General features: G+C 38.7%; 1 protein-coding gene across 7 annotated transcripts in view; it reads right to left on the bottom strand.

The window, feature by feature from the left end:
• Nucleotides 1–19,912, bottom strand: part of NCOA2 (nuclear receptor coactivator 2) — a 189,172-nt gene that overhangs the window by 83,607 nt on the left and 85,653 nt on the right. Inside the window, exon 1 of one of the 7 annotated variants that reach the window (XM_042808609.1) lies at nucleotides 10,804–11,069. The exons of 4 other annotated variants lie outside the window; for them this stretch is intronic. The gene's annotated coding sequence lies outside the window, so the exon portion shown is untranslated. 2 more of the 7 variants (XM_042808610.1, XM_042808611.1) reach the window with 2 other exon arrangements.

Here is a 19,912-nt window from a genome sequence, read left to right as displayed (position 1 = left end):
CAATGACAAGTTAGAGGCTCAAAGTTTTACTTAATAAACTTCCCCTATAGGCAACTACTTTAGATTAGAAAGCAGCATTGATCTTGCTTATCTTTTTAGACATCTTTGCAGGAATTTCCAGAAAGGAAGATAAAGAAATAGAACAGTTCCATTCATTTAGTGCTTCAGAAGAAACTGAAATGAAATACCAGCTCTACCATACGTCTTCTGAAACAATCTGCAGCAAAAATCAAGAAAAAGTGGGTAATGATTATTTAGCTTGGTATTTACTAGAAAAAGAATTAAGTCAAACTGGGAATTAGTAAGAACAAAAACAGAAGTAATCACTGAATAGACGACAGAGAGGACAAATACTTCTGTTAACGAAAAAAAAGATTACAAGATGGCATGTCAGGCAATGAATTAAAATAATGTTTATTTCAAAGAAACTGTTATACAAAGGGGAGTTAAAATGAATGTCTTGTAGAATTAACTGTCATGCAAGATCAGGCGCTCTTGTTTTATGGTATAAAATGTTTGGAAGTTGAACTGCACTCCAAAATACAGACTTACTATCTCACTGTGGAATAAATATCTGGCCTTCACTGGCAGTAGCATATTTTTCAACAACATATATAATTAGCTGAAAATGTATTTACGTGTAGTTGAAATATATATTTTTTCCATTCGTGCTATTGAAAACCCTTGCAACAATAACCAAGAACTCAACTTCTAATGCTGACTCAGATACCACTCAAATTTCAATTCCACTGGGCATCAGTGAGGAACAACAGGGCAACGGAAAGATAAATACATTCACTGCACCATTTTTATACAAGGAAGTAGATAATTAGAGAAACAGCATTATTATTACTAAAAATACCTAAGAACTAAATCTAGGCTCAAACAGATGTCCTGTTTGGGACGCCTCTGATAAGTAACTGCTTACATTAAATTTATATTTTAAAAAATATATACTAATTAAAAATATTTTCAAGGTGTATTTTTATCACTCTCTTTTATATCACTGCTGCAGGACTAAGCATCCAAAATAGTGGTACATTTCAGTCTAATCTTTCCAATTGTTAAATGTAAATCACAACACAGAAAATTAATTGAATAATCTCTTGGACAGCGTACATTATCAATGACAGTCATTGAGACCTATTCAGTTACCACCAGATGTTGGGAGATTGAAAAGAGAGCCAGAAAGAGGTTTCAATTCATATTTTTCTTGTTATCAGAAACAAAACAAGAGTTTCTGCTCTCATTGTGACAGCACATCCGCCTTCACATCCTCTACTGGCAACTGCTCTAAGTTAGAATACACAGAGAGACTTTTCAACGTGATTATGAAGCAATAGTAAACACGGTACTTTACAAGAGAATAGTCTTAATAAATGCCATCAAGGAGCATGATATATAGAGTAAACCTTCAAGCACAGATTCTCAGCATCAATGAATCCAGTTAATCATCCAGAGTTAACGTAGAAGAAGATTGTGTGCATTTTCATCTCTTATCAGTTCAGGCCATCTTCCAAACAAGGCCTGTTAAACTGACAGATTTATTATAAGCCCAACAAATGCAGTTAAAGAATGAATGAGGATTACACCTTCAAAGTGGTTATTTCAGTCTGAAAAGTAGCAAACAAAAGGTAACGTACCATATAGCGGGCAAGCAGGTAGCAGTACCATAATGCTACCCTTCCAGCATCCATACAGTTAGTGCAGACACAATTGCTACATGTAGAAGCAATTTATTCAAGTTACTGTTTTGGTGAGTAGTAAGCAGCAAAGAAATACTCAGCTTCCTGGCCAAAGAAATTACAGCTCAATGAAAATTTTGGCTAAAATTTTCTCTAACTGCCCAATTTACCAATATAAACAGCTCATATTTCTGTGGTTAATTATAAACTGAAACATATGTCCATTATATTATTTTTTTCTTCTAAGTTCTCATGATTAGAAGCTTTCAGTCTCAGTTTCATTATTACTGATGCTCCCTGTGTATCACCAATTTTGGTAGAAGCCACAGCAAAGTTGGAAGTCACATGCAACTCGTGATTCTTCACATTTTTTCTTGCTTATACACTCTTTTTCATTCAGTGCATTCCTCAATCTGAAAATATTTAACACTGGTATACGCTGTAATTTTCAGCTCCTTTGAAGAAGGCAATAATGGTAAGCACTTGCTAGCAACTTTCCCAGGCCTGAAAAGGAAGTCACTGTCAAGCATAGGATAAGACCCTGGACTAGAGTCTGTGGGCCACTGTAGCATAAGGACAACCTTTTATTTGTGAGCAGCAGCAATCCACGAGGGTGGTTTGAAATATGCTTTGATTCCCAGCATTTGCCACTGAGCAAGTATAAAATCGCCACCAGCCGAGGCAGCCCGCCTGTGCCTGCACAGCTCCGCACGTGGCTGGGGATGCCTGGACTCCTTGGGAACTGACTGTCCCTTGCACTGCTGTTCTGATAAATTCAGAGACACGTGGCTTTGGAAGTGAGTGAAAAAACAGAGATGAAAATCAAGGGAAATAAGAGGAGGGAAAAAAAAAAAAGATTGCATTGTCTACTAAAGTTAAATTAAGGCAAGACATCCTCCACTGAAAAGTTCAACAGGGAAAACAGGCTAGATCCATACTGAACCACTGTTCTTCATACACACCTTGGTATAAGCAAGCAACATGTTCTACAGTCATCTTCTTACACTCATGCATAATCACTCAGCACATAGAACTGGGACATATCCCAAGAGAAACAAGTCCATTCTGCCAAAATAAGCAAGATGGCCAGGACCTAAGTTGGCAAGGTTGACCTCATATTGAAAATCCCAAGTAATTTATCCAGCTGTACGTCCTTTTGCTTTCCTGAAACCCAGTCCCTACTTTCACTGTAGATGAAACTGCCTACAATCATCACTCTACAACAGTCACACAGGACAAAGTGAAAACAGAAGAGTTTCTGTGACAAAGGTAGCAGTAGTAACTTGAAAAACTGAATGGTTATCCTTAAAGGGCTTGTATTAAAACCTGATCTGCACCCGTGGTTAATCTGGCTGTAGCTTTTTCTATCTGAAAAGAGTACTTATCACTTCAAAGATACAAATTCATTTGAAAGGCTAGTAGTGGCAACATTAAAATGAGATTTACAGTAATATTTACTGAATGCTGCTTCATGCTTCAACTAGAACATAATTTATTAGAAAACCAATGTATAAGAACAGAATTGAGAGAACTGGCTCTGACACTTACCACTTGTATTTCTGCTCAGTCTACAAAAAGGCATAACAGACTATAAACAAATACTTAAGTGGAAGGCTCCTTCCTCAACAATATTTTTTCTCTTACTTCTGTGTAATAGCTTTAGAGTGGTGTACTAGTGACAAGAAGGCATATTCCATTTGCAGACTGAAAGCCAATAATGTTCATGAATTTTTTAGCTAAAAGACACGTCAAGAAGCCATTTCAAAGACCATCTAATAAACACATTAGGCTTCAAATGGGCAGCAGCAGCTCTTTAACACATGCTCTAACAATCAAATAAATGGTTAACATTAATGTTCAGTGTTATAGGCTGGTATTTGCTAGGACTTGCCTTAAAATAAACCTAAATCTGAAATATTAACACATTGCATTGTTTTTTTTTTTTCTTTCCCTCAGATAATCAAAAACCACAGCTTTCTGAAATCTGCAGTTCTACTTCAGACCTCACCAAAACCTGACAGCAGCAATGTAAGATGGCTCCTATCTTCTTAATTCCCATAGGTGAGGTCTCTTAATACAGCCAGTCACTGAGCTCCTTACAGATTAGCCTACATCGGCCACCTCTAATACGCTCAGGAACAGCAAGACTGAGATCTGCTAAGACAACACAGTAAAATACCATTGGAAGAAATTACCCTTTACCTAACATACAAAAGTTTTGCTCCATTTCTACTTTCGAAAAGTTTTCTTTTTTTTTTTTTTTTGACCAGTACTACCAGATGTGGTGCTATGGAAAAAAACTATTCAAGGTTCTGCATCATAACTTCAAGTTTGAGATTTTACTCCTCTCACATTATCAAGAACTATTTCTGATTCTTGATCCTCCATCATAAAAGAAAAGTAGCTAGAACCCATGGTAGTTTCCATTTAAAACATCACATCAAAAAAACCCAAGAAAACTCCCAGGGCCAAAACATTACTTGTAATATACATCAGCTGCTCTTCCATTCTTTTGTTTGTAAATAAGGAAAGCAAAGGTAAATAAGGAAAATAAAAACCAAAACATCAAATAAAAAAGTCTAACTTTTTATAAAATCATTTAATCTTCTAGGTTGCATTTGATACTTATTAAAAAACGGCTGAAAAAAAAAAAAAAAGTATTACGACTGCAAGAACATTCACTGAAAAAGGGACAAAATTATTACATGAGACAATTGGTTAAATATTTTTTTTTTCCTTATACTTCACACCTATTCATAATTTTACTTAACCAACTATTTTGGAAATGCAGTATTTGAAATCTACTGCAGTTTGAATCTTTGTGAATACCACAGCTGATAAATTAAACAAACCTAACATCACAGAAAATGTCACAGGAAACCTTGTGTTTAAATTGCCTTCATTCCAACTTGAAGGCACTATTGCAGCAGTTAGTCAAGCTTGTTTAGACTCCTACTGAATCCTTCCTGCCAACTTCAGTTTCAAAACTTATCTGTCCACTTAAATATCCATGCCAACATTCCCCCCAAATAACAACCAAGCAGCAAAGGGGGGAAAAAACGGACAGAAAAAGATTGAACCTATGGCTCTCTCACAAATTTAAGCCTCTGCGTGAAAATTCAAACCCAGGTACATTTTTGCTGTCTCACAGATACTACTGATGTGCACACACGCATTACTTACGCTACCAGCAGCTTATACAGTTAGGTGTGATTTTCATGATGCCTATCTTAATGGCGAGAAAAACTTGATCACAATAGACAAAGGCATTTATACATCTCCATGTCACATGGATACCTATATTAGGATTTAACTCAAGATATCTGTCAAACAGCAGCCTGTTTACTTTAGATAAGTACATTCCATTAATAAACAGCTCAAAAAACTGTGTTCTGTAAAGGTAGAAAGTGAAAAGCAGAAGCTGAGACAGAAACGTTTCTGTATCAGTTGTACAGGATATTATACAAAATTATCCATCCCATTATATTGAAATCTGAGTTCTATCACTTATCAACCTCAAATTCAGTGACTTCACACAGTAGTCCTCTCCAGTCACTGGGATCAAGCTTAGCATCTCTGTATGGCTACATCACTCAAGAGCTGCCAGTCAGATACATATAACACAAGCTTGCTGGAGCTTCACCAAGAGATGCTTATTCTGCAGCCCACCATTCACAGCTTTAATCTGGTCATCAAAATCATGTTCCTGCAGTTGATTCTTTACTGAAAACACATAATCTTACTGAAATTTTCACTGCAGTTTAAAAATCCATATCTATGCATAACCTCTCACGCCTAATCAAAAATTAAATTCATGGTTCTGATTTGCACTTAGCTGCAACAGTAGAGTTTGCTTTGGTCTTTTACCCCACCACTTGCTACTAGAAAGCATGATGAAACTTCAGGTCATTCTACGCCTGAATGCCAAGGTGCTAAATACCAATCATTTCATTAAAAATCTGCTTTGCAGGAAGCATAGCTAAAAATGTTCCCTACAGTAGTTATACATATTTTGATGTTATCATGATTAATGAATAATCCATTCCATGCATTCCTACAAGGTACATCTGTGTATTCACACACCTCTTTCTAAAATATTTACTGAGATACTCTCCTAAGCATGCATTTAGTTGCACGATGTATAAGAACATATGAAGCTAACAGTGAATCGAAATCAAATGCATTTGTCTTCAATTTAAATATATTCTTGTCCTCAGCTGCGCAAGTAGCCATAGACATAGGAGCAGCTTCCTATGAGGTGAATTTGACTTTGTGTCTGAACATGGGCCTGGGGCCTCCACTCTGGGTGTCCCTGCTTGAGCCAGTGTTGGACCAGTTGGACCCAGAGGTCTCTTTTCACCTCAGCCCTCCTTCGGTTAGGTGGTGCCCTCTGCCAGTGGAGCAATACAGCTGGAGCCCATATGCGGTTCATAGCTCTGCAGCACTTCTTTAAATTATACATCTAGTACAGCCAATATATGATTGGCTCAGCCATTGCCTCTGCCTTTGAAATACATTTAAAGCAAGAAAATTCAGCGTTCTTCACAGCAGAAGGTGGCTTTGCTTGCCTCAGACCAAGTGGTGCTCTGGTGATAGGAGCACTGCCATGAGAAGCAGCAGTCTGGCTTCAGCCCCATGCCCTGTATTTGTGTGGGCAGGAAGCTCCTTCAGCAGGGGCTTCCTGAATCCCATCCACAGCAGTATCCTCCACTTACATTGGAGCAGCAGCATAAGAGTTTGGAATTCTTTTTTTTTTTTTTTTTTTTTAATTATTTAAAGAACAATCTTGTTAATATGTACTTTAAAACTGCATGCTAAGTTGATTGCATATGCAGTATTTGAGTGCTTATACTTGTATCAACAGCCAATATGCAGACGTACATTTTCTTTTTTTAGCATAGATGTACGTACAACTCTTGTCAATACACTGAGGGCACTAACTGTGCCCACTGTTACTGAGCTCAGGAATCCAAACTAACAGACTAAGTGATGTCAGAGCCACATAGAAGTGTCTTGTGAACATTTATTAAGTTTTAGATTAAAAATAAAACTTGATAAGAAGTTTAACTATCAACAGCAGTCAGCACACCCTAAGTGGGTATGTTCTCAGTAGACGAATAAGTTAACCATGATCTGTGATCAAGAACAACCATTACTAACGACTTCAAACTTCATGTCTATATTAGACTTCATTTGTATACTTCTATTTGTTTCAGGGAAATACAGCAACCAACAATAACAGAAGAAGAAAATTTAACTGTCATCTTTAAGCATCTAAGAAAACATAACTCATAAAACCTATTTGCTTTTGTTAGTCAGCTGCAAGGAGCTGTAAGAAGCAAAACGTTGTGGACATAAGCTTCATATCCACAAGTACGTATAAAGGAATGCAGCCTGCGTCCAAATAAAACCTACATAAGAACAGCTGCGTGAGTCAAATGAAAGAAACTAAAATTTATTTAGTGGCTTGTTATGGAAGCTTGTAGTAGTTTGGGGAAAAAGTGCAGAACAACAGCAGAACGACCCTTCCCTCTGTTTCAGACAGTTGGAGGGTCAAGAGCCCTGATGGCTGAGATATTCCACCCCTCCCCTCCAAACCTATATTCAGGGGTGCCTCGTTTACTCTTTAGTCCACAGACACACCTTCGGCCTCCCAGTGTTATAGGCAAAACCATGTGAGACAGCCAGGCTCCTTCAACAACAGAGATCACATTCTGGAAAAAAAATGAAGAGTTCTAAAGGGGCATATTATGACTCAATTGAAATAAATCAGAATTTTATCACCGACTACAGTGAAGCCTGTATTTTCCTCGTAGCCTACTAGAGGAAGATGTCAAACTGTTATTTCGCTCTTTTGTAGGACATAAATCACTCCACAGGCCTGTCACAACTGTGCTGGCATCCTGCAGCCCAAGGAAAACAAGGTTCTCTACTATTAAAGCTGGTTGTTCATCACCATCCATTTCATTCTCTTTGTAAAAATAAACTGAAATTAATTTGCATTAACGTTGAAACCATTTATGGTAAAGAATAATCACAACTGCTATGAAAGAATAAGCGTATATTCCATGTATTTTTAATTTTGGAATATAATCAGAGCAAGCAAGAGATACCCACTACATTTATAGAAGCAATGGATCAGAAGGCTGCAATGCACAGCCCCGAAGCGAAAAGCACCACACATTTAGAACTGGACTGAACCAGAAAAAACTTCAGGAAAAGCAACTAAAATAATTTTATTATGGAATTCTAACAGAAACTTTAATTGGCATCTTGTATTATGGTTGCTTAATCACAACAGCCTATGCTATCAGGAATGAGAAAACAGAGCACTACAGCATCTTACAGTTTGTTTGGGAACAGCGTGCAAAGTGGATGATGAATGTGAGGAGCAAGATTTGAAGAGCTAAAGCTTTATCTGCAAGCAATAATTTTTGGTTCAACTCAGGCATTCTCCCAGGCCTGTTGGAGCCAATCAGGTACGAGCAAGAAAAGCAAACCAGGAATCCAGCAAGCTGACCTGACAGGTACACAGCCATCAGCTGACAGTTCTGTTCTCATCCTGCACTCCGCTCAGTCAGCCTGGCTCACAGACCCACCCTCAGCCCTCAGCTCAGCTTCATCTTTATAACGATGGGGCCAGACTACTGTAGTGCACTAAGAAACTTGTTCAATTTATTAATGATGCAGATACTGATCATCAAGGCTTTTTTAACGTCCTCATCCCTCCTCCCCACCCCCATTACTAATGTAAATAAATAAAATGGTGCTCCAGTAAAATAACCAGTGATCTGACCTCATCGTGGCATCTGTTATTAAATACTGTGGTTAGACGTCTGGAGTGAAATGCCATTTTCAAAGTGGTCACCCAGCTCTGATTTACCAATTTTTGGCGGCGTTGTTTTTTCTTACAACATGGTATATTTTGCAATGCATTATTGCATTCCCTCCTTCCTTATTCAAGAATTTTACCTTACAGAGATGACAAATGAGCTGGAGGGAAGAAAAAGAAGAGAAAGAAAAAAGACAGCAACATCTTTCAATTACTACTAATGTAACCTTTTTGGCTATGCTACCATAATTGTGAAGCGTGGGCAAAGGATAAAATAAAATTCCTTGGGTTTCAAAGACAGTGATCGATGTTCTATATATGCCGCGTGCCATACTTAAATAATTACTTATAAAAGGAAATACTGTAACTTCTGAGCTTCGTGAGAACATAAAGCCATTTGAAAGGGACAATCTACAGCAAAAGTTGATATTATTCAAAATTTTCCCCCTTAATATGTCCGAAAAGGCATCAGGCAAATAGAAACAACCACACAGACAGCTGCATGTTTGCAAAACCTCGGTGCAACCTTTTCAGTGAGAGCTTCTTGGCACCCACTACCTTGTGGGATCTCCCCCAGTGAAATGAAGGAACACAGCACAGCACAGCATGGCACAACGTGGTGGGCTGGGTAAGTTGCACTGTCCTTGCAGGGCCACATTTGCTGGGGGGAAGACACAAGGTTGCCACGCTGGCCCAAAGGCTCTGCAGGCCACGGGCCTGCACTCTGCCATGCACTTCACGTCCCCAGCAGAGAAAAGAGGACAAGCAAATAAATAGTGCTGGCTTGTTTACCTTTCTGTCTCTGTCCTCACAGCATGAAGTAAAGTAGCTTCAAACACACTCTCCATTACTCTGGAAAACACAATATTTTCCTTCCCTTTCCTATCTCAAAGTAGCATGAGTTTTTCAAAGTCCTAAATAAAATAAAATAAAACTATGGCATTTCCTGTAGGCATTTAATTAATTATTAAAAGGATCCTACACGTGATAGTCACCAGCACCACTGCAACGCGTATCCAGGAAAACATACGCTCAGGAGGCTGCCCGAGCACTGCAGCAATGACCTGTTCTTCTCAGCTTTGCGAGACAGCCCTTCGCTTAAGGAGCAAAACCGTGCAGAAGTCAGAATCAGTGCTCTGGTACACATCGTTTTATCACTTTTTGTGGTGCAGGATCACTGTTGTTGCTACACAGGGGAAGTACAATGCTGGGCTTAATGCCGTGTGCGACAAGGAAATAAAACAAACAAGCTTCAAGAACTTCCTGGGTAGGGGAGGCAGCTCACTGCCTTCCCTAACTGAGAGTAACCGCCTCACATTTACGGGGGATATCATTATTAAATTCGTCTGCACTATTAAGCGTTGCCCTCCCAAGGTTAAAAGAAAAGTAAATACTGCCAAGATAGCCAATGACATCAACACGCGCAGCCAAGAGATAAATACGAGGTCTGAAGATTAACTGAATGTCATTGTGTTTGCAGGATCGCAGACTTGTAAAGAAAACGATAAAGATTAGAGAATCGAGAAAGTTATGTAACAACTGCTCATGTTTCCATGTGTTTTGTCTACTTAAGCTCGTGGTCAGAAAGAGAAAGCTCTACAGCAAAAATTTCTCAGACTGACTTCCTCTGTACTTTTTCATGTGCATAGAAATTACTGAATGCTGAATAGTAATTACTGCAATGAAAAAGGCACTCGTGGGCTCCACCTCCTCTCGATGGTGGGAAAATACAGACAAATTTGTATATTATTCTGGATACCATAAAACTTGCTTACAAAAATATTTCCTGTGCGCTAAGATATATTTAGCTACGTAAACCCATAAAACTGTCACATGCAATCACAAGTACACCTGTAGCCTTTAAAAGGAGCGAAACTACAGACACCGGAGAATCAATTTTACGTTATTTCTTTACATTTGCTACTTAGAAACGGTATCTTTATCTCCCTTGTTCGAGAAGAAATGAGAGTTCCTCCCGCTCCCCAGAACAACCCCCACCCCCAGCAGAACCCAGAAAGCCCCGACGCACCCAGGGCATACAGACGTGCAGGAAGAGAGCAGCAATGGCAATGAAGTCACGGCACTTCGGAAACACACCTTGTTGTCTTCCAGCCCTTGCAGCTCGAGACAGATCCCACTAGCTTTTCTGTGTCTTCAGATCAAGATGTACATAAATCCCTCATCCACCACGCTTGCTTTTTATTAAAAACGGAAGAGGAAAAAAAAAAAACCCCAAAAAAAAACCAACAACGAAGAATTTATATATATATAAAAAAAGACAATTACCAGAAAATTTACAGCCTTAAAAATATCAGCTCTCCATTATCCCAAAGCAGTGTTATGTCTCGATGTAAACCAAAGCACATGCTGAGCGAGGACGTGCGCACACAGCAGCTTATCATCTCTGTCATCTGCTTCTAATGACAGCTGACAAACTGGCCGTGCTAATCCTTCCCTAACTGCTGATCAGAGAGATCCCCCTTTGACAATCCAGCATGGTGGAGCACTCGAAAATTCCTCCTGCTTCTGTTCTGTTGCTGCTCTAAAAAGCAGTTTCCTTTTCATTGAGATAATGCCTTTTCTGCAGTCACGTGGCACCGGGCTACATGAGCAGCGCTTTATGATAACCACAGAGCAACTCCCTCCCTCTCACCCGCGCTTCCCAGCGTACGGCTCCTGAGGAAACCCGAACCCGGAACACTTGGAATCCTTTTATATCCTCCTCCATTGACAAGCAGATTGGGCTGCTGATGCAAGGCAGGAATGCACGTGCCCTCTCTACTTCTTGCACCAAAACTAATTAACAAATACGTTTCTAGGCACCGCCTTTGTTGGGGCACACACACTGGCCATAAACACGTCATATGGGACAAAACTGAATATTAAGCTTGCTTAATACAAAATATCTGGCATGCTAGGTTTACTCTTCTCCCCTGTAACTTACTCTTTTGCCTGTAATTTGAGTTCTGCTGCAATACTCTTCTCCTAGCGACATCCTATGGCTTATCTCTTCCCAGCACTGAACTCTCATAAAAATGCAAAAAAAGTACAAACAGATATAACTTCCACAATATGACCTCCAGCCAAGCTGCTTCCTTTTTCTGTTGTTCGTGTTTTTTGTGGAGGGGGTTGTCTTTTTTTTTTTTTTTTGACATAACATCATTTATCTTGCTTTAACACAATACCCTGACAAGCGTCTTAAGCATTTTGCTATACCCATCTAAGCTTTTTCAGCTTCCGATTTCCCATTCCTTCTGACACAGAGCACCAGGTCTCAGGTTGGTTTGCACCCAACCACTCATGAGGTTTCCTACTTGTAAAAGGCAAAGTAGCTGCACAAAAGACAAAAACACATGCACAGAAATCTGACAGCTCAGACCAGCAGCCTTTCTGCTACTTCAGTACTGAGTTTTGCAAACTGTTAAAGAAAGCTCTGGATGGGGAATCTTAAAGAAATTTTCAAGCCCATAAAACAACTTTTGCAGCTTTGCACTGACTCCTTTCAGTTCTTAATAAGGGAACAATTATTTTCTTTTCTCCTTCTACTTCCATCATCTTCCATTATCCCACATTATTCTCCTTAAATATAAGACTGATCATAAACTTACGGTTTTACCAAACACTGAGAAGGTTAGTGTTGGAGACTGTGGTTGTACTCGTAAGAAAATAAGATGGATGTCATGAGGAAATAATGAATATTCTGTGCATTTTGGCTTCGCCCCTTCACCTTTTCTGTTTATTTCCCTCCCTAAAGACAACTCAAAGCTCCGAAGAAAGTCAGAGCTGTTTCAGGACTGACCAAATGGAAAGATGACTTTTTTGGGGCACAGGAGCTAGAAATGGAATGAGATCCCTTTCCAAAGTGGAGCAAATCCTTTTTTTCTACTTTTCCTTCTACTGTGCTTGAGATATGATCTGTGGGAAAGACCTTAGGTCCAGGAAGAAAGAAACTGATTCAATAAGGAGACTATATAATACCCTATATTCACCAAACATACACACGTGCACAGTAAACTGATTATTAATTTTTTCACTGATTTCATAGGATATCCTTATATTTCAAAGTGCCGCAATGTAAAAGGTAAATAAAATGAACATTATTTTGAGTTACATTTAACAACAGCACACACACACACACACACACACACAAAAAAAAAAACAAACAAAAACAAACAAACAAAAAAAAAAACAAATGTGTGGAAAAGTGAAGATTACACACAGATACTTGATATTCAAGAAATTAATTAATAGACAAACACTAGAAGCAAAATGAGCTTTCCGAAGGACATACACAAAACACTTTGCTTGAGAAGTATAATCTAAGAAAAACATAAAAAGTGGGAGCATACCAGTCAAGATACCAGGATAGGAAACCTACTGCTAATATTTGCAGGAAACCCAAAATAAAAATTGAAAGCCAATGCAATGTGGTGAGCCCGAACATAGCAATGGCAAGATTAGGGAAGGAATTGCAAGTAAATAAAAAGGAGAGAACAGAAAAGGATTATTATAGTCATGCAGTATGAATTAAAGACTAAAAGAAGTAAAAGTACACAGATGTTAGGAAAAAGATTGCTTAGTGAACTGAGTATAGATAAAATGAGTGGAGAATAGGGAGTATGGCATCGTGGTACAGAGACTGATTCTAGACAAAACAAGAAAGAACAAGCAAGTGAAAAATACTCCTATTAGAAAACAGCAGTCTGTGTATAAATAAGGAAACATGCAGCTGAGAATGAGGAAAGGCTCTTGGTTTTATCAACCAGTGAATAAACACTTTCAGTGGAAAACTCAGAATCTGTGTCTCCTTTTCAACAGTTTCACAGGAATTAATCCAACAAATTATTTGGGATTGAGGACGTGACCTTTAAAACAAATTCTGGCACTGCAGATTTCTTCTGCAAGACGAACATTTCATATGCAGCAGCAGTTCAGCTGAAGTTTTCACTAGGAAATATATTTCATTAATACTGTGCTTTGTTTGCCCAAACACAAGTGGCTTTGCAGGGGACACAGGAAAGCTGTTCTTTCACTACAACATTCACAATTTCTATTTTAACACAGTAAAATAATTGAAACTGATAAGGAGAAAACTGATTCCATTACATGCATTTAATAAAAGTTTTCTTGAACTTGTGCTCTTTTTTCTTCCCTTCTTTCCTCTGCAGAAGAGTGAATCAAGAGCCAGAGATGAGAATGCACCATGACAGAGCCGGGGCCTGCTGCTCACCCTTTTCCCAGCACATGTGCACCTGAGGCAAGGCCTGGCAAAGCAGCCCCCAGCCATCTTAAGGCTTTTCAGTTTGTTCTCTTAGTGTCTGCGCCTCTTCCAGGAGAATCCAGTCCCGCCTCCATCAACCCTTTGATCCTCTCATGCAGCGCGCCGAATGAGGTGCAGCCATTGCTGTTACAGTGACAGCAGCTGTTTGCACTGCAGAAGAGTGAGACACTTGAAAACGCACTGGAAAGGTGACAGAGCTGACTCTGGCCTTTATTCGAGTCAAGAGGCCACTGACTTTTAGGAGAGCAGACTAGCCTGTGTCAAGTGTTGTTTGTGGGAAAGGCTGGGAGGGCAAAGACCTCCACCAGCACAATAAAGGAGAAGTGGAGATGCTGAGGCCTGACTTCCAGGAAGCACAGTGAGCATGTTACAGCTCAGAAATAAAGGCAGTGCAATGATTTTTCACGTGTTAACTTTCCATAAATGTAGAAGCAAACATACGGCTTTCAAATATCAGATCATAAAATTCCTCTGTGTGAACACTAACATAAATGTTAGGATTTTCAAGTCGGAACTGGAAACTTTTGACTCAAGACATAGAAATTTCACCACTTCAGGAACTCCTAATCCTCTACTACTTGAACACTAAGTAGATTTTGCTTTTACCAGCTGAGCTAAAATAAAGAGGGTTTGAGAAATAAAATCTAGTTTTCCTGACCTTTGCACCTTCTCTTGAGAGACAACGAACACCACCAACTCCTGCTGGAATCGTATTGATTGCATTTCCACTGGGATTTTCAGCACTTGTCATTTCTGACAAGCATCTGTATTAGCAGCACTTACACCTACAGCAGCACACTGCTAAGTGCTTTCTGACTTCTGACCATTTGAGAACTTCGAGAAGGCAGGAACCTCCTTCTCTCTTAATAACGCAGATAATACTATTGACTTCTCTTAGCAGTATGAAAACATTTATGCTTTCGGATTGCGGCTCTCATAACTTTCTAACTGTGCATACAGCACCCAAAGCGTGCAAGTTTCTGCAGTATTTGACTGGAGAACTCAAATATTGTGCCATGTGCTATAAAAAACAATTAAGTTCTGCATGGACATGTCTGTTGGCAAATATATATATATATTTTTAAATACAAGTGTGATGACTCCTATTACGTACTTTTTGAGTGAATAATGATTGTTTTTTTCTTTTTTTTTTTTTTTTTTTTTTGTTTAAATTTTTTAATTAATCTCTGCTGCTTCAACACTTTACCTTTATTTAAGAAGGCATACGAAAGACCAAAAAAATGTCCTGGCTAGGACCTGTCTCTCCACTTCTAAACTACTGAAAGGCTGGATCCTCTGCCTTGAGTTTCTTGGCAGTGCTCTCTATGGGTTACACAGAGGGCTGCTCTCTGACGGCGTTGAGTCTCACCTCGCAGAGAGGCAAGCTCAAGACAACAGATTGCTTCCACTGATGTCGGAAACACATGAGAGGAACTCAACACAGGAAGCTGAGCAAGCAGAGAAAACCAGAACGAGAATGGAAATACTACAGAAGAGAAGTAATAGGTTGCATTAATACAATACGTTACATGCATAGTAACACCTACCATCCCTTCTTAGGAATAAAATTATATTATTAAGTCCAGATTTTATTTTATTTTTTAAAGAAATGACTTAATACTAAAAATGTGGCTTTCAGTGAGTGTATTTTCAAAACACAGCTCAATATCTTTATTTCAAGAAATCAAAAGCTGCCTAATCACAGAACAAAAATACTTATGGGGAAAAGATTTCCGATAATAATAGAATCACTAAACCTGCATACCAACATAGGGCAAGATTCAGCAAGTGAAATTTTAAGCTAGACAGAAGTTACGTGATAGACTAACTGATGTTTACTTTTAATAGTGGAACAAAATCCAACTATTTCATCCAAGGATAAGGTAGGTTTTCTTTGTTGTAGTCTCAGCTGGAGACAAATCCATCTCTAAACGACATCCTATGGCTCAATCAAGGTAGAAGATTAAGGAAGAAATCATTTGGTGAAATGTTACGGTCTCTGCTAACCAGACAGGGCAGTACAGCATTACACTCCACCTGGCCATAAAAGCACTGCTGTGTGAACTCAGCAAGACTTGATATACCGCCTGAGGTTTTACTTGTAATAGAAAGTTGCTGTTGTGTTTAATGCAAGTGGGACCCCTACCTTTAGTTCAAGATACAGCAAATTACCATGTCTAGTGATGAATACGCGAGTCTCTGTGCCTGGACTTCTCTCTAAAGAGAAAACTAACATTTCCCACTAAGACAAAAAATCTTCTGTCCTGTCTCTGCTCAGTAGACTTCTTCTAGCCACCAGAGGCATGAAGACATTGCTGTGCATTTGGGCAGCCAGCTCTTGTAAGTGGCGAGAAGGAAACACAGATGGACTGTATCTCACAGAGCCCAGAATTCTGGGCTTTCATGTCCCTGTAAGAGACGTCACCAAAGAAGGGAAACTACCAGAATTAACTGGCCTCACATGTGAGAAACTGGAATGCTGGGACAGCTGCTTATTGCAAATTTGAGAATAAATCATAAGCTAATTCAATGTTTCATCATTCACTCAAGCTAAACCTTACAAACGTCAGAAAGTGCTATGTCAGTGTAAATGATGAAAAGCAAACAGTGAAGAACAGTAAACACCATGGACTGACCTCTTGTCTTAATCATTTGGAATTCAGTACACAGTAACAGTTGTATTACCAGAACAGGGCTATGTCAAATTTTGACATAAAGCCAGATTTTTAAGTACCCAGAATATCACTGGATGGTACAGAATGGTGCAGAAGAGAAACAAAAGAAATATAGCTTTTCTATTAAAAATTACTTCTCTTGGTATCAACAGAATTGTGGGAAGAGAGACACCTGTTTGACTGAACCCAAACACAAATATTCCTAAGTTACTGTCACAGATAGCAGTATTTGATGAGAGAACCAAGAGCCAAAGACTGCAGCCTAATGAGTAAAACAAAAGTGAAAGGAGAACTGTCAGCAGCTGGAATTCATTTCAATGGCAAACAAATAATTAATCAAATAGGGAATAAAATTAACTTGAGGACAATTTCTAAATGGCTGAAGCTGATGTGATGAAACTGAAATTTAACTGAAATGTTATGAAAATTCAAGATGTTCAACTCTTACAAATTAAGACAGTAAAAGGGGAAAAAAAACAACCTTATGCTAATATAACGGTAATTGCTGATGTAGAATATTCAGGAATATTTAAAGCCATGACACTTATGTGTTCAGCAGATGTATGACTTCTCTCTCACAACAGTGCAGGTTTTCTACTAGTGTCAGCGTTAACAAATGTGTCTGAAGAAAGATAATAATCACTTTATATGAACAAAGGACAAAATGTAGATGTGCCAGTAATTATTCACAGTAGAAATGAGACACAGAAGTCTAAGAGAGACCTAATTTTGAACAAAAATGTTACACAGTCTCAATAACCCCCAGTGTTTATAGTTGAATATGTAAGTCTATGATAAGAAAGGAAATATGTCAGGACTTGAGCCTATTGCTAACTCTAAGAGAAAAGTTCAACACAGCAAACTATAAAAATAGAAATACAGCTCTCAACTTGTTTCCTCTGAGTTTTCTGTAAAATTGACTGCAGAGGATGTACATATGTATGACAGAAGGGAAAGGCTCAGAAAGAGCATACAGCTCAATCATTTTCATCTGATATATTTAGAACATGTAGATAATACTGTAACATTCTGATAATTTCTACACACATACATCAGTGTTACACTTCACAATTCACAGAACTATTTCTTGAAATCTCACAGATGACTCTTAATAATAACAAGATTTCTATTTATATGTTTTGAAAAATATGAGGTTCTAAAAACCTCATCTTTTCAAAGCTTCAAGTTAATAATGCAACAATAAATACTATCGTATAAACCATTTGTGTTGAATTGTCAGAGTATCCCTTTGACAAGAGACCAACCAAGAGATCCTTTCTCCCATTCAGCATCTTGTCACAGAATGGCTTGGTTTGGAAAAGATCTTAAAGATCATCTAGTTCCAATTCTCTGCTGTGGGCAGGGGTGCTATCCACTACAGCAGGTTGCCCAGAGCTCTATCCAACCTGGCCTTGAATGCCTCCAGGGATGGGGCATCCACAGCTTTTCTGGGCAGCTTGTTCTTGGCCAGTACTACAAGGAAAATAGGTGGGATATGCGACATTTCAAGACAAAAAGGCCTCTCTTACAGAGAAGATTTTGCAGTTTTAATGTAACGTCATTTACATGTTTCAAAAGCCATAATTTCAATCAGAAGCCAACAGATAATCAAAGAAACTGCCAGACAACTGACATGCTCTATGCTTCCACACTACCTGCTCTGGAGGAGCATGATGCCATGCAGGGCCACGTCAAACATGTACAGAATAACTGCTGCCCTTACGAAGTGCTATTGAGCTTCTCTGATAGAGTCTGATCAACTGACTTGCAGAGGATGCTGCAATCCTCTAAGTCTGAAGGACTGGTTTTCTACAGATGGGAAATGTGGTTTGGGATGCTGTTGTTTTGGGACGTCGACATAGATGCCACTGACTACCACACTGACAGCCAGTCAAGTTTTGGAAATGGTTTCACACTTAGCTTAGCAAAAACAAAATTCATGAATGATCATTTATTCTCTCAGACAAAAGGCTAACAGGTGTGGACAGAGCATAGCTTAAATGAACCAAGGCCACCAACAGATATTAAAGGGAGTTTTAATGTCCAACTGGAGTAATTCTTCTGATGAATATGTTTGACATGCCCTTTTGAATGGCTTTTTTTTTTTTTTTCTTTTCTTGAGATAGGCATTTTTCCCCAATGCTTTTTCATTTTTAAATCCTATAGAAGAGTGAATACAGCACACAGCCATGACTCTCCAGAAATGTAAGCAAAGATATCCAAAGCAAAAGAAATATATACATGTAGATAGATAAATCAATCATCTACACCAGAACACCACCACCCCAAACACCACCACTGCTTTAGAAAGAAGCAGTAGTAGTAGAAGTAAATGGTAAACCTATGCCTCTATACGCCAAGAGAACAGCAATTTCTGAAATCACCTTCCTGAAGACTTTGGATTCAACATAATTCTGAATATGCTAGCTATATAGAGGCTTATACTAGATGGCATTGAGAAGGGATAAATATGAGAACACTTTGACAGAAGCAAGAAGGGAGAGCCTCAAGTGGAAGCAATGAGTGATGCACTGGGAATTAAGTAACAGTGTCAATTAAAGTGCCTCAATTTTAGAAAGCCAGGCAATCTCATGATTGCAGCTCTTAGATGCGATATTTCATAATACAAGGAAGAAACACAGCAAAGAGAAGGTCAAGCTGCTTACTCCTATGTAACACTGATACTAACATTTGTATTTTCAGCGAGGATTATTGAGAAGAATAGGGGAAAGATGAGGAAGTGCTAAAGTACCCATTTTTATGCTTTAGGCATTTAGAAAGCTTCCATGATATAGGATCCCTGCCATCTTCAATATATTGCACTCGGTTAACATCTCTCTATATAAATACATACAGATTAATTACACTTATTAATGTATATCCTGCAGCATCTCAGCCACTCTCAGAGCCAGAGCAGTTGGCAGATAAGTAAATCAAACCAGCAAAGTCCTCAAGCTCTACAAGCTCTACAGCTGGGAAGAATGCTAGATGGAAGTATCAAAAAAATGCAAACAACAACCAAAACGATGCCTAAAGCACAACAGAAGAGGGACTACATGGAAGGGAATACAAAGGGAAATATTTCAGAGCAGATGACTGCTGTTAATCAGTTTACCATAGTCTAAAAGTATATTCTTCTAAACTTGCTATATTAAGGCATGTAGAAGTAATTTCACTTTAATTATTTTTTCCCCCTCAAAAATCTCCTACTTAGCATAGCACTGTTTCCCTTCTCCATCACAATTTTTGTTCTAGCAACATCTTCCAACAGTTTTTTGGACTGGATGTGATTTCAGGTGTAAAGCCACACTTCATCCAGTAGTTCAGTAGAGAATACCAGGAATCTGTTATTGCTAGGGGAGGTCTAAAGTTTGTGCAAGAGCCCTCTTGCCTCTATTGTTAGTATTAGAAAGCCTGGTCCTTTCCCAAATAGTTAAAG

Source organism: Centrocercus urophasianus, unplaced genomic scaffold (assembly GCF_019232065.1).
Source record: "Centrocercus urophasianus isolate 14NV4802_14NV808 unplaced genomic scaffold, USGS_Curo_1.0 seq_11, whole genome shotgun sequence".
In the NCBI taxonomy this organism is placed as follows: domain Eukaryota; kingdom Metazoa; phylum Chordata; class Aves; order Galliformes; family Phasianidae; genus Centrocercus; species Centrocercus urophasianus.
This window is presented reverse-complemented; position numbering and strand designations above follow the sequence as displayed.